Here is a 14,411-nt window from a genome sequence, read left to right on the forward strand (position 1 = left end):
CGTCCGCCGCTGCAAGAGAACTTGGCAGCGGGCTCGTGTCCAATTACAACGCACTGTCAGCTCCTTCCAGCATCAGGCTAACCGCCACCGTTTGGCAGCTCCCAGATATCACGTCGGCCAAAGGGTCATGTTATCTACTCGCGACCTTCCCCCCAAGACCACCTCTAGGAAGCTCTCGCCAAGGTTCATTGGTCCGTTTACAATTACTTGTGTTATCAACCCATGCTCTGTCCGGTTGGCCTTACCTCTATCCATGCGCCGAGTCAACCCCACATTTCACGTCTCACAGATTCGCAGACTGGTCTCCTGCCCACTATCCCCACCCACCCAACCCCCTCCCCCTCCTCCACGACTTATAGACGGGGGTGAAGCCTTCACTGTCCGTAAAATCCTCAAGTCTCGCCGCCGTGGACGTGGTTTACAGTACCTGGTGGACTGGGAGGGCTACGGCCCTGAGGAGAGAAGTTGGGTACCAGCCAGGTTCATATTGGACCGCTACCTCATTACTGATTTTCACAGACTCCACCCTGAGGCACCTGCTAGAACGCCAGGTGGCGTTCATGGGGGGGGGGGGGGATGGGGGTACTGTCACGAACCGCCAAGCCACAGCTCTGCCATAATGTCAGAAGCACTCCTGTTCCACGTCCCCAATCACTCCTTACATCTCACTGCCTCACCTTCTGCTCGCCACACACCTGTGCGGCATCTGTAATCATCCCCTTACCTATTTAAACCACACACTGACACCACCTCATTGCCAGATTATTGTGTGCCTTCCATAGCCCAATTCTCCAGTGTTTGTTCCATGCCTTGACTCTTCGCTACCGACCACGCTTCGTTTTTCTCGACCTCGCTTTTTGTCTCACGTATTGAACTTCCACGCTCACAGACTTTGTTACCGACCATTGGGATTGTTTTAACGACTACGAACTTGGATCACGGACTTAACTCTCGTCTTTCCGGCTCTGAACTCTGCTCTCCCTCGACCACGAGTAAGCTCAACAAAACCAGCCACCAACCTGCGCGATTTCGTCATTCTCCTCCACACGGCTCTCCACATCTTTGCATCCCGGCACAAGTCACGCTACAAACAAAGTCCTTGCACCGGCTCTTTGCACTTCCGCATTCCTGCGCGGGACAAACAGGGCGCTCTCGCCGGCTCACGGCATTTCCGCATTCCTCCCAGGCTCATGTCACACACAGAGCTCTCACTCCGGCTTCCGCATTCCCGCGCCTCTTGCTCTCTCTGCACACACAGCTTCCTGACACAGAGGAGCGAGCGCCCCAGCTAGATTCACAGTTAAGAAACCTCGCTGCCAGCCAGTTTCCAATCTCACGTCCGGCAATTTATAACATAATAAATTCATAGGAGTTGCGCCACTGCACTTGGAACCATCTCGTCCTGCATTCCTAACATCTTGTGCTGTGGAATTGTGGGTAATCGTCTCCCCTGCTCTGTCTTAGTGCGCGTCTCTCACTGGTATAATCAACATTCGTGCACGTGTGTACTGTTTACTATAACACTGTGACCACATGTGTGTGTGTGTACGGTGGCCCAGAAGGGCAAATCATCTTTCCCGTATGTGTGTTTTTTTTCCCTTGTAATTGTTTTTTTTTCACTGAAAATGTGCGCTTTTTCCCTTATAAATGTGTTTTTTTTTCCTTGAAAATGTGCGCTTTTTCCCTTATAAATGTGTTTTTTTTCCTTGAAAATGTGTGCTTTTTCCCTTATAAATGTCGTTTTTTCCCTTGAAAATGTGTGCTTTTTCCCTTATAAATGTCGTTTTTTCCCTTATAAATGTCATTTTTTCCTTTGAAAATGTGCGCTTTTTCCCGTGTAACTGTGCGCTTTTTCCCGTGTAAATGTCTGCTCTTTTCCGTTTGTGTGCAACTACTTCTTTCCAGTGTGAGAACTCTTTCTCCAGTATTTTGCAAGCTAAAAGCTAAAGCTAATGCACAAAGGACTATGGGAGTGAGGTCAAAACGCAACTGAACACGGAACCTTTCCGGATATCAGCTCCAGGACTCAACATCATGGAGTATACAGTGAATTATAGCGTGATAAAGTTATAATTTTCACTAAATTTTCAACTGCACACACTTACCAGGTAATGTTTAATATATAAAATTATTCAGATTTTACTGTTTTAGGCACTAATGATAACTTTGTAGCAGTGTTAATACTATTGGAGTGTTTGGGGGAAATGCCGGGCCGAGTGTAAATGGCAGTGATTAAAAGGAATATTATCTCATTTAGACCATTAAACACTGATGTAAACCATCAGCTCCATGGCATCTCTGTAATATACATCCACATATGGATTTATAAGCAAGCTAATATCACTATGCTAACCGCTAGCGCTTAGCATGGGGAAACTAGCTTGTTCATTAATATATATTAGTTTAATAGTGTATTTGGACACATATACGTGATGTAAACAGTTAGCTCCATTGTTTCTGTAAAATGCCTTTCCAAATATGGATCTATAAGCAAGCTAATATCACTATGCTAACCGCTAACGCTTAGCATGGGGAAACTAGCTTGTTTATTAATATATATTAGTTTAATAGTGTATTTGGACACATATACGTGATGTAAACAGTTAGCTCTATTGTTTTTGTAAAATGCCTGTCCAAATATGAATCTATAAGCAAGCTAATATAATTATGCTAAGCGCTAGCTTACTAAAAGAGCTAAGATAGCAGCAACTATTGCTAATTATCCCTGAGCTGCTCCTGTTATGTGCTAAATGTTACAGATGGTTAATTGTTGTATGTAGTTTATTAGAGCTCCTGAGTGCCATATAATGTACACTGCTGTATAATGTAGTGGTTTTATCATAGCTAGAGATCTTCTGAATAGTTAGTTATGTGCTTACACAATGTATGTAACAGTCAAGAAAAGGGGCTTTTGTTCAGGTTCTATCTATTCTATTATAAAGTAATTAAATATATGTTTATACTCCTTATAATATGTATGATTGTGTGTTTTTCTTCTCACAGTGAACTGTGTGTAAATCATCAACTGCCTGTGTATCAGCTGATTTCTACACCAGCTTTACATCCTGAGCAGAAGGTGAGTGCTCTGAAGTATTTACCTCTCTTTTCAAGAACACCACTGAGCACATCTTAATCAGGGGACAGGGACACATTTCTCTTCATGGACATGATGTGTGTGTTAATGAATGGTGGAGAAGGGGCCAAATTTTGCAGCAATCCTTAATAGCAAAACCAAATAATTGGTTTTAATACACAGCATTACTAAAAGCTTGCATTCTATGAAATTTTGTGTGCGTGCCTGCCTGCGTGTGTCAAACTGATGTCATATGATGTCAAACATCATGAAGTGATATTAACTTGCTTATAAACCTATATGTGGATGTATATTACAGAGATGCCATGGAGCTGCATAGTAACACCATGAAGTCTTTTTACTAGACACTTATAATAACATGTCTTTATTTCTCCCCTGTTGTAGATTGTCGTGGAGAGGACGGGCCCTTGATGCTCTGCCTTTTTGCACCAACAATACATACATGTATTTTATTAATTTGTAAATAAAGTATTTAATATAATTTATAGTTGAGTATTTATTTCTAGTTTGCTTATTATTTAGCAAAACAGTTAAAGTGCATGTAAAGCATTGCTGCAAATGACACTGAATAGAATCAGATGTTACTGCACTCTCTGTGAGGGTACAGGCTTATATACAGTATGTGATTTTAGCATCAATAATGTTTTTCTACTAACTAAAGCATGCTGCCTTGGAGATATTAGTGACATCTCTGTTTCAGTTTGAACAACATATTCCATAATATTTATGAAAACATTAATCCCATATGTTCAGCAGTTAAAACAGAGGTTCTTAAACATTTTACAGCGAAGGACTCCTTCAACTGTAAAACAAACACCTCTGCATACATTTACTTATAGTACATTTCCAAAATTACATTTTTATGTTATTCAAAAAGTAAAACCTTTTGTTTTTATTTAAATGATTAATGATTAAATGATCCATGAAAATCAAAAATCTAGTATGTCAAAATATTAGAATATTTCACTTCGATCATGGGGAAGACTGCTGACCTAACAAGTTGTCCAGAAGATGATCATTTACACCTTTCAGCCCACCCCTAAGCTGTCTGGTCATTCCGATGTGAGCTGTCAAATGGTATTGTTGTCTGCAGACTCAACACTCACAGGGCATGTCTAGGAGCCTGGGAGAATAGGGCTTTCTGGGATATCTGGCTGACTTGTCTGGTGCTGGAGATTGTTCCATGGGTGGATTTACGTTTGTTGTCGTTGCACTTCTCGTTGTAATGTTTGATAAAGACATTATCTGAGCTCTAGCCCGTGTCCATATGGTGCTGACTTGTGATTGGCTTCCTGAATGGCTATGTAGGTACACCCCATTTCCTCTATCTGTATGACTTTCTATTCATGTAAAGTATACAACACCTTTTAATTGCATGGTCTTTCCTGACCTGTATTTCTTTTTACATTGTAGAATGTATCTGCTACTTATGCTCTGTAACTCCTTCATAATGGCTCTAATCTGACCTGTCTGTAAATTGTTGAGGCTGGGAATTCTAAATGAACTTCTCCTCTTCAGCAAAGGTAAGTTTTGGTCTTGCCTTTCTAGGATGGTCTTCATAAGAGCCAGTTTCATCATGATGCTTGATGGGTTTTGTAAATGCACTTGACACAATAGTGTTCTTGCAAGACCTGTTCCAGAACAGCTGACATTTGTGTTTTTTAAACTAAAAAATGGGGTGATTTCTGCTGAGGTCGAAACTATTCCACAGTGTTCTGGAGACGTAGGTGCATGTTTTGCTAAATGTTTTGTGGGGTGCATGCAAAATAGGCTGAGATATGGACATATAGAACTAAATCTGAAAAAAAAAAATTAATAAGTTCTGTCTTCACAGGACAATCCATCCAATGTTTGAATTAAAAATGTTATAGCCAAAATAAGTGCAATGATAAAAAATAATAGTAGGGGCAACCTGAGGATGAATAAACACTAATTTAACACTTCCAACAGTGCAACACACTGCATTATGGACAAAAACTGTCAAACAATTTTGCACTGTGGTGGTGAGAGCACAGCACAAAGTTTTAGCTTTGTGGTTTCCTTAAAGGACATTTCAACTTAGACAAGTGCAAATATTTAGAGGCTTGTGACACAGGCGATAACAGGGAACATAATCTAAAATTATATTTAATTTACCCAAACGAAAGAGATTATTGAATGTTGTCTGTAAATGTTAAGAGATCTCAACATTTGTCACACTCATGGTCAAGTGTGAAATCATGAAAAACAAACTACACAATGCTCACATGTGCCTTTAACTGAGAACAAACTTTTTTTGCATGGAATCAACTGATATTTATAAGACGATGAATTTTACATTTATGATAAATTTAACTGTAAAAAAAAAAGTCTAATCCAAAGATCTTAAATCTACAACATGTCTAGTGTGTTTTTATCTTGTGTTCCTCTGCAGCACTGAAACTCTGCATGTATTTCACTCTGAACAGATAAACACACTTCTATTTTAGTGACACGCAACCAAAGAGGCCAACTGCTGCTGGAGGAAGTGACAGTGTGAACACACCACATGGGTAAGTAGTTTAGTGACATCATCCCTACATTCTGTGAACAGTGTACACACCGCAGTGTTTCAAGCATCTTTAAAATGATTGGCTCTAAATCTTGTAGTATAAGCACATGTACGACGCTGTAAGAACCTCCATGAGTAACGGCCAATGAGAGAGCAAGAGGAAACTGTAGGGGAACGAGGCAGGAACAACCAGAACACCAATCATGATGAAGGAGACTCAGCGTTCTACATGAACCCGGACATAGACGGGGATTAATAAAGCTCTGGTACAAAGTTTATATTTAATGAAAGTTAAACAGATTTTATAAAAAAGTAGTAAAAAAAATAGATTTACTAGATTTTAAAAAAGTAGTAATGATAACTGCCTTATGTTTACATTTATATTTAGTTTGATGATAAATAGGAAAAACAACTCAGTTTAGTGTGCACGTTACTTTTCCCTAATATGACGTATATTACTGCAAAATCTTCATAGTGTAAATAAGAAATTATTACACAGTTATTACACAAAGTGTTTCCTTACATACTGTTTGAAATAGAAAGAGAGAGAGAGAGAGAGAAATTGAGAGAGAGACTCACCTTTAGTAGCATGAAGCTGTATAAGGAGGAGAAGAAAACACACCTGCATTCTTACTGAGGACCCAAACACACACATTAATCCAAAGAGAGAATTAGAGCTAAACACACACTGACCAACTGCTGCACCGAGTCTCATCATAATGAACACACTCTACAGATCACACACTGCACGTTAAGCGCTTTACGCTATTCACGCGTCACAGGAAGTGCAGCCACAGGAAGTACAAAATTAGCAGAACATCACTAACCAGACAGAAGTTAGAAAGACTCTAATGTCTGTTCTACAACTTAACTAAGTATAACTAAGTTTATACTCTAAAGAATAATAAATGATAAAATATTCTATTGCAAATAAACTTTCAACTATTACTCATTTCAAATTCCACCATAGTTAACACAGTTAGTGCAAAGTTAGGAGCACTACTCAAAGCCCCTGCAGAGCCTGGAAGAGGAGTGACATCATCAACAGATGCTACACTATTTGTGCCCTCAGCACTGGAGCCCCCTGCTGTCATCATTGTACACATATGACTGCGTGGCCACTGGCAACACCAGCACCATCATCGAGTTTGCTGACGACACTGTCGTGGTGGGCCTGATCACTGACAACAATAAGATAGCTTACCTGAAAGAGATTAGGAATCTGGAGATCTGGTGTCAGAGGAACAACCTCCTCCTGAACATCAGCAAGACAAATGGGTTGATAGTGGACTTCAGAAGAGCAACTACCACACCCCCATCATCAACGAGAGTGGATAGAGTAGACAGCTTCCAATACCTTGGTGTTTACATCACGCAGGATCTGTCACAGTCATGTCACATCAACACTGTGGTGAAGAAGGCCGTCAGTGGCTCTAAAACCTCAGATGTGTGAGGGACTTTAGACTGGACTCCAAGGTGCTTAGGAACTTTAAATCCGGCACCATAGAGAGCATAAAGAAGGTAGACATCACAACCTTGTTTGGGAACAGCATCATGTAGGTCGGACGAGCTCTGCAGAGGGTGGTGTGATAAGCTGAGCGTATCATCAGCACCGAGCTCCCTTATCTGCACTTAATCTATAGCAAGCGGTGCTGGAACAAGGCCTAGAAGATAGTGAAGGACCTCAGCCACCCAACAATGGACTGTTCTTTCTGTTCCAGTCCGGAAAGTGCTTCTGCTCCCTGAAGGCCAATATCACAACCTGAAAGACGACTGAGGAGAAGCTTCTTCCCAAAGGCTATACGAGCTCTCAACCAGAACATCTCACAGAACTAAATGATCTTATCTGTTTTCTTCATTATTCTCATTAAAAAAAAAAACCTCACTCAACATTTACACACATTTGCACATGGCTTACACTACATGTAACACACATAATTATTTTTTAAATAAAATCAAAATGTATTTGTTTTGACCCCTACATTGCATATTTTATAAGTTGCAAATGTTTAATTCATGAGATTAGTTGAAGGTGCACTACATTAAACCCATGTAGTGATGATTAACACTAGAAGTGCCGCGCCAGTGTGACCTACTTATAACGCGGTTCAGCGGTCATTTGACCGCCTATTGTTTTGAATGGGAAGCTGCTGCTGACACACAATGATCGCTAGATGGCGCTTTCACCCAAAGCAAATAGTTTAGCTCCAAGATCAACTTGCACTTGGACAATGCGCCATTCATTCCCGCGTTGATAATCAGCTGTATCTTTTTTTCATATTCAACTGAGAAAACCTACTACGGAGTCTCTAAGGGGACAAAGGAAGAGGGAAAAAAGGGCAGAAAAGAAAACAAGTCATGTTTTGGATTATAACCCAAAGTTTTTGGCATGACTTTTTTCTGCCATTTTTTCTCCTCCTTTGTCCATCTAGGGGCTTCGTACTATAACAAAAAGGAAAGCTCTACTTAATTTTATATCGTATAGAGAAAATTTATTAGTTTGTTCATTCTATTTGAAGCTTCTGAACGTATCGGAGCAGCGATTTAGTTCTGAACTCGCTTCCGTGAAATTATCGCTAAAACAATATTAAATTTGAATAAATCAGATCTACCACAGCAGATAATAAACTATGCTATGTCATACCCGAAGCAATGACCACGATTATGCCTCGATTCGTTCAGTGTTGCTAGGCAACAGACCACGCGCCTAATCGGCGGGAACGTGGTTCACTTTGCCGCGGTGTATTATAAACCTGCAAATAGTTTCACTGCTTATGCTCATGTAATAAAAGCGAGGGAAATGTGGAAGTGATGTGTGACCACTGAATGAAAACTAAATCAAAGATTTCGGTAACTACACTGAGTGTAACATCTGCATAGTGACACTAAACAGCTAAACAACTTCACTTTTCCGTTTACCTTTGAGAAAAAAAAGTTGTATTTTGTTTGTTTATATTTAGAATGTTTATAAAAGTACAAGAAGTAGGTGCGCGCGCACACACACACACACACACACAAACACACACACACACACACACACACACACACACACACACCTCCCCTGAGCCCTCGGTCAACATCTAATGACCGTCGATATGCAAATGATTCAAGACGTAGCCTAACGTGGTGTCGTGTCGGATTTCAGCGGTCACGGAGAGGAAAGACTTTGAAGCAGTTGCAGCGTTTTTTCAGTTACAACAAGCACAGCGATGAGTCCACGTTGTTTCACTGGTTATGACATAGTGACACTAAACAGCTGAACAATTTCACTTTTCTGTTTACAGTAGTTGATCAATTGGAATGGTTATTACCCTCGCGCTCACCGCCGCGTAAAAACGTCAGCGGCCAAAATAAATCAGTTGCATTTCAAAGTAATTCGTAAAATGGCCGCCAGGTGGCGCAAAGTGACATTTTCGCTCGTTGCCGTAAATACAACATTGACCGTTATACAGCGTATCTCTGTATCGGTTTATTGTTATTTAAGTTCTGGATTATTTCAGGTACTTTAAACACATTGTTGGGTTGCTCATGTTGGATCATATGAGATGTAGTTTACAAATGAACACCTGGTTGGGTTATTTTGACCCATCAACTGGTTTATTCATTATTCTTTCCTTTCTCCAAATATCAGCCTGCACAATGTTTGAAATATTACTGTTTATTGTGTTACAGGTGTAGTTTTTAGAGTTGTTTAGGCAGGAATGCGTGTGTATACAGCTCAAAACCTCCATCAGTTATTAAAGATAGCGGCTATTTAGAAAACATGCCCAGTGATTTCTGAGCTTCAGGAAATCTTCCGGCGCTCTGCGCATAACACCGGGCCAACTCATGTCGGAAAGAATTTATAAACGGGTCCTAAACATGGGCTATTGTTTTTTTACTTATAATATTTGTTAATTTAATTTAAATGAGGTTTGGGCTCAGGACTTCGATTCGGCATCGTAATTCTCCTCTTTAATTTACTCCATAGTTTTAATCAGCGCTCAGCCGCATGCATGGAGTTTTCCAGAGCGCACTGGCAGAAGTAGACTAATGATTATGAACGCGTCGGGAAAACAGCAAGCAGACTGACTCTGACCATTTAAAAAAACGTTTGCGTTCATTTTCTGACGCGCTCAAGTTCACCAAAAACAATACAGAGCAGCGCAGCTTACAACACTTACAAAATCACAACACTTACAAAATCACAACGTTTTTTCGTTATTGTGAGTGCGCTTAAATAAAAGTTGAGTCTTATAAAGGCATGTAGTCTTATATAGTTTTATTATATAGTTTTTGCACATTAATCTGACATAGTTTTTTCAGCCTGTCACGGCGTGCGCCCAAATCAATATCGCTCCTCGCTCACTAGTTAGGCGGCCTCCGCTTCAGACATGCGAAGCAGCGGGACCGCAGAATTACACATGACTGGTGAGCTATCGTTGCTATCGTTGCCTGGGCTTGCACCCCGCGCTATAAAATACTCGGGGTTTGTTGGGTTAAAGTGGATTTTACTACGCGCTGTGTATGCAGCGCGCGTGCAACAACGCGGAAGTGCGGCATGCAAGCAGGGCAAATGGAACGCGCCCCACGGACTTCAAAGGAGCGAGAGGAGGGAGGGGGCGGTCTGGCCATCCGCGGAGAGCAGAGTCAGCGCGAGCAGACGGATGGCCATTGCACTCACACCGCGTAGTAAAATCCACTGTAACCCAACAAAGCCCAATCATCACCAGCCGTGCCTTATTCCGTCATGTCATGTGGGCATTATAAGCTTTGTATTGAAAACTTCTAACTAAAAAGTGGCAGCTGGCATGCCTAAAAATAGACGCAGGTTATTTTTTTCATAGTCTAAATAAAAACGCTCCGATTGAATTTCCTATAGTCTAAAAAACGCTCAACCGCACGCATAGTTTTCCCCGAGCGCGAGGATTTTTTTTGTGCTAAATAATGTTTATGCAGTATAAGAATTCCTATTAATCCTGGGTTGCTCTTTTAGTGTCACTATAGTGCTTTACAATGCCAGACAACATTCAAATACAAATTATTCACCCTCCCCAGGTGTGAATCGGCTGTTCTCACCTATACATTCAGAGGAAATGAAATGCACTTCTCCCCACTTTAAAAACCTCTTGAATCTGAGGCTGACTTTCAGTGATTTCAATTTGTGTAATTTTAATCTCCTGGATTCTAGATTCTAAAGTTGACATTGTTACCTTTTTTAATCATTGGAATGGAAGAACTTGTTATTTTCCTTATGATAGCATAAATTGCATTGTTTTTAATCAGTCTATACACAATAATATTCTTTGGTATTTTTTTTTAAACAGGTATGGGGGCTATCTTGGTTCAATAATCTCCGTGCCTGGTTTAGGTTTAGTATTCAGTGCGCATCTGTTATATTACAACTATCATAACACTCAAATACTTTTTATTGGGGGTTAAGTGACTGATGTGCCTAACATTTTTCAGCTGAGCCTTTGTTTCACTGAAAACGACCGCGACACCCCTCTCTCTCTCTCACACACACACACAGAGCCGACCAAATCATTAGCACGTCCCTCCCCCAAACAGCACAGACAATTACTTTCTATCCATTTACTTACACCTGAACTGAGTTGTTTGAGTAACATGGGTCGAACCCGTTACAAATCATAACAGTCTACTGCATTTCATTCTTATAATAACGCAAAAACACAAGCGGGGCTGAAAGACCGACATCTGCTGACGCAGTAGAACGTCCAGACACTGTTTTAATTTTATGGTCATTTATTTCAGTTAATAAATCTACTATAAATTTAAAGAACACAAAAAAATAAGATGACACAAATCCATACACGCTTTTTTTTCTAATTACAAGTGATAAAATCTAAAGGCTCACTGTGTTAACATTTATTGTGTTTAAATTTGATCCTAATAAGATTTAATTTAATTTGAATTTTAGAACAGTGGCAGCTGGAACACCTAAAACAGATGCAGGATAATTTTTTTATAATCTAAATAAAAATGCTTTTTTAAACGTGGGCTATTGTTATTTACATGCAATATTTGTTAATTTAATTTAAATGGGGTTTGGTCTCCGGAATGTTGAGCATCAGGATCCTCTTCTTTAATCAGTGCTTAATCGCACGCATTAAGTTTTGTAAATTTGTTTAATGTTTAATAGTAAATAATGACCCCCGTTGCGCTGTACCACCGCTCGGAAAACCTTATGAAATACAAGTTTAGGACAATTATGATGATCTGCCACGGCGTGCGCGTGTGATGGGTGTACGCCCAAATCTACTATAACTACTCCCTTACTCCGTAGGCTCCCTGAATAGGCGGCAAAGGGGACGGGAGCCGCCTATTTGTGCCGGCTGGCGATAATTAACGTTAATATGATCTCGGGCTTGCTCCGCATTATAAAAGCAAGGCGCGGAGGTTTGTCTGAGGTCTGGGAAGTACGTGATGTAATGGAGAATATGAAAGAAGCATGTCAGTGGGGAGATGTGACGCGGCCCAGGCGCTTTAAACAAGGGCACTAGAATTCCGCCCTTTGATCTCTGCGCTGAGGACAGCGCGAGAAAGAGCTGCGCGAGCTCCCGCGGCATCTACACTCCCGCACCGTGCCCGCCCTCGCAGCCCCGCTGCCGAAGAGGAAAAGTGTGGTTAGGTTTTTGCGTCAGCGAGAACTCGCGCCGGCCATCGACAGCGGGAGAAGCGCCGTCACGAGGGAGCGTGCAGGAGCGCTGCCTCCGCGTGCTCAGTTCTGCCACTCTTTTTTCCCTCTCGGCTCTTGACGAAGGCGGTCGCATCTGCTCTCCCTCCCTTATCTCTCCCCGCTTGCTTCTCTTGTCTGTCTTGTGAATACTATTCAGAGACTCTCCTCGTCTTGCTCTTGAAAATTAAAAGGAATATGAATTTGATCAACTGGTCTCTGAATGCAATTGACACGATCTTCTCGACGAGAAGTGTGGGTTCTGGGGAACCTACTTGTCCTGCTGGGACGTTTGCTGCTGGATACACGATGGACGGTTGGGAGAAGTGGCGCATTGTGTGCCTGGCCGCACTGTCTCTGGAGGATGTTGAAGATATCTACCTATTCGGAACTCTGATAACTGGGATTCTGCTGATTGGATTAGGTGGGATACTTGGATATCGAAAAATCTTAAAAGCAGTCAGTCTCAACCCCAAGAGACTGGCTGGCTGGGAAATAGTGGTGATGAGAGCTGTCGGTAATCAGACTGTGGTTCTGGACCGCAAATTGGATAACATCTTGGAGAGACTAGCAGCTATGCAACGTGATTTGGACAGACCTGCAGACCAGTGATGGACATTAAATATCTGTGAAATTGGCAGATATTGTTCGAAACCTGGAAAATATGATTTTCTTTTTCGGCTGCCACTTTTTCTTTCCAGCTACTGCATTCAAGGCCGTGGCTGGAGTCATAATAAACTCCCCGAAGACCAAGATAACGAGACGCTCTGGAATCCTACTCCCTCCCCCTTCAAGGACACCTGGCGCAGACTATTACGGGATGTTACAGGCTTACAAACTGATACGCACGCACTCACGCACACACATAACAGCTACAGATAGACACTCTACCTTCCCCATATCCAACGCCTTCGTGTGCTTATTCCCTTCAGTGTGGGCAGGCGGAATCGGGACCAGCGCTCTCTAGCTGCATGGGACTGGAGCTGTTTGCCTACATTGGACATTTCCTATCCCCTGTACCCTAATCGTTGCAATGTTTATGTCTTGTGTTTACATGTTTTTATGTGCTTGTTGCTGAGGTATTTTTGTACCCCTGATCGCACACTGCCCTTTTCGAAGGACAGTCTGGGAGGGGATTTTTTACCCTCGTATCCTAATGTATCTATTTCTTATCTTCTATGATGGCGCTGTTTAGGCGGCTGCCGTCGCGACTCTGTGGTCGCACAAAATCATTTCACTGCATATTGTACTCTGTATGATTGTGTATGTGAGAAATAAAATTTGAATTTGATTTGAATTCGCACCAACACTTATCGTCAGCTGTGTGCCCGCATGCCAGTGTGGCACAGCCCCCGGAACTGCACATGCACAATCTTTATCCCATTCTTTCCTTTCTCCCTCCTTCAACACTTTCCTTCCCCATTTTACCTAAATAAATTACCCTTTTCCCGTAAGACCTCGCCTCGTGTCCGTGCTTTATGGTGCCGCCCGTGCAACATGGGTCGAATCCATTACAGATCATAACAGTCTACTGCATTTCATTCTTATAATAACGCACAAACACAAGCGGGGCTGAACGACCAACATCAGCTGACGCAGTAGAACGTCCTGACAATGTTATAATTTTTATGGTCATTTATTTTAGTTAATAAATCTACTATAAATTTAAAGAACACAAGATATAAGACGACACAAAACCCTACACGCGTCTTTTCTAATTACACGTGATAAAATTTAAAGGCTCACTGTGTTAACATTTATTTTGTTTAAATTTGATCCTAATAAGATTTAATTTAATTTAAATTCTACATTTGTATCGTCATTTTAGTTCTGTGATTATAAATTTGTTTAACTACAATGTTTTACTTGATTTTATCCGCTACTACGTGCTGTTCTAAAACTCTGTGTCTCATTAATCCAGCAGAGAATGAACTAAGGCATGAGGCGTCAGCCTGTAGTTATATAGCGCCACTCAACGGTAAAAGCCAGCAAACGCACAAAGCCAAACGGTACCGCCGAGCACGGCGACGGTAGGACCTACATTCCGATTGATTAACCACTGTACCTCTGAGAAAAAAAGCTGTATTTTGTTTGTTTATATTCAGAGTAAC

The 14,411-nt window shown here is 41.4% G+C and overlaps 1 long non-coding RNA gene across 1 annotated transcript; it reads left to right on the forward strand.

Annotated features, from left to right (window-relative positions):
* Positions 1-1,939: 1,939 nt before the first annotated feature.
* On the forward strand, positions 1,940-3,498 carry LOC128517962 (uncharacterized). The gene is made up of 3 exons (XR_008357544.1): positions 1,940-2,108; positions 3,004-3,076; positions 3,479-3,498. It is a non-coding gene; the product is annotated as an uncharacterized LOC128517962 (long non-coding RNA).
* The last annotated feature ends 10,913 nt before the right edge of the window (positions 3,499-14,411 follow it).

The sequence above is a fragment of the Clarias gariepinus genome, chromosome 2 (genome assembly GCF_024256425.1).
Source record: "Clarias gariepinus isolate MV-2021 ecotype Netherlands chromosome 2, CGAR_prim_01v2, whole genome shotgun sequence".
In the NCBI taxonomy this organism is placed as follows: Eukaryota; Metazoa; Chordata; class Actinopteri; order Siluriformes; family Clariidae; genus Clarias; species Clarias gariepinus.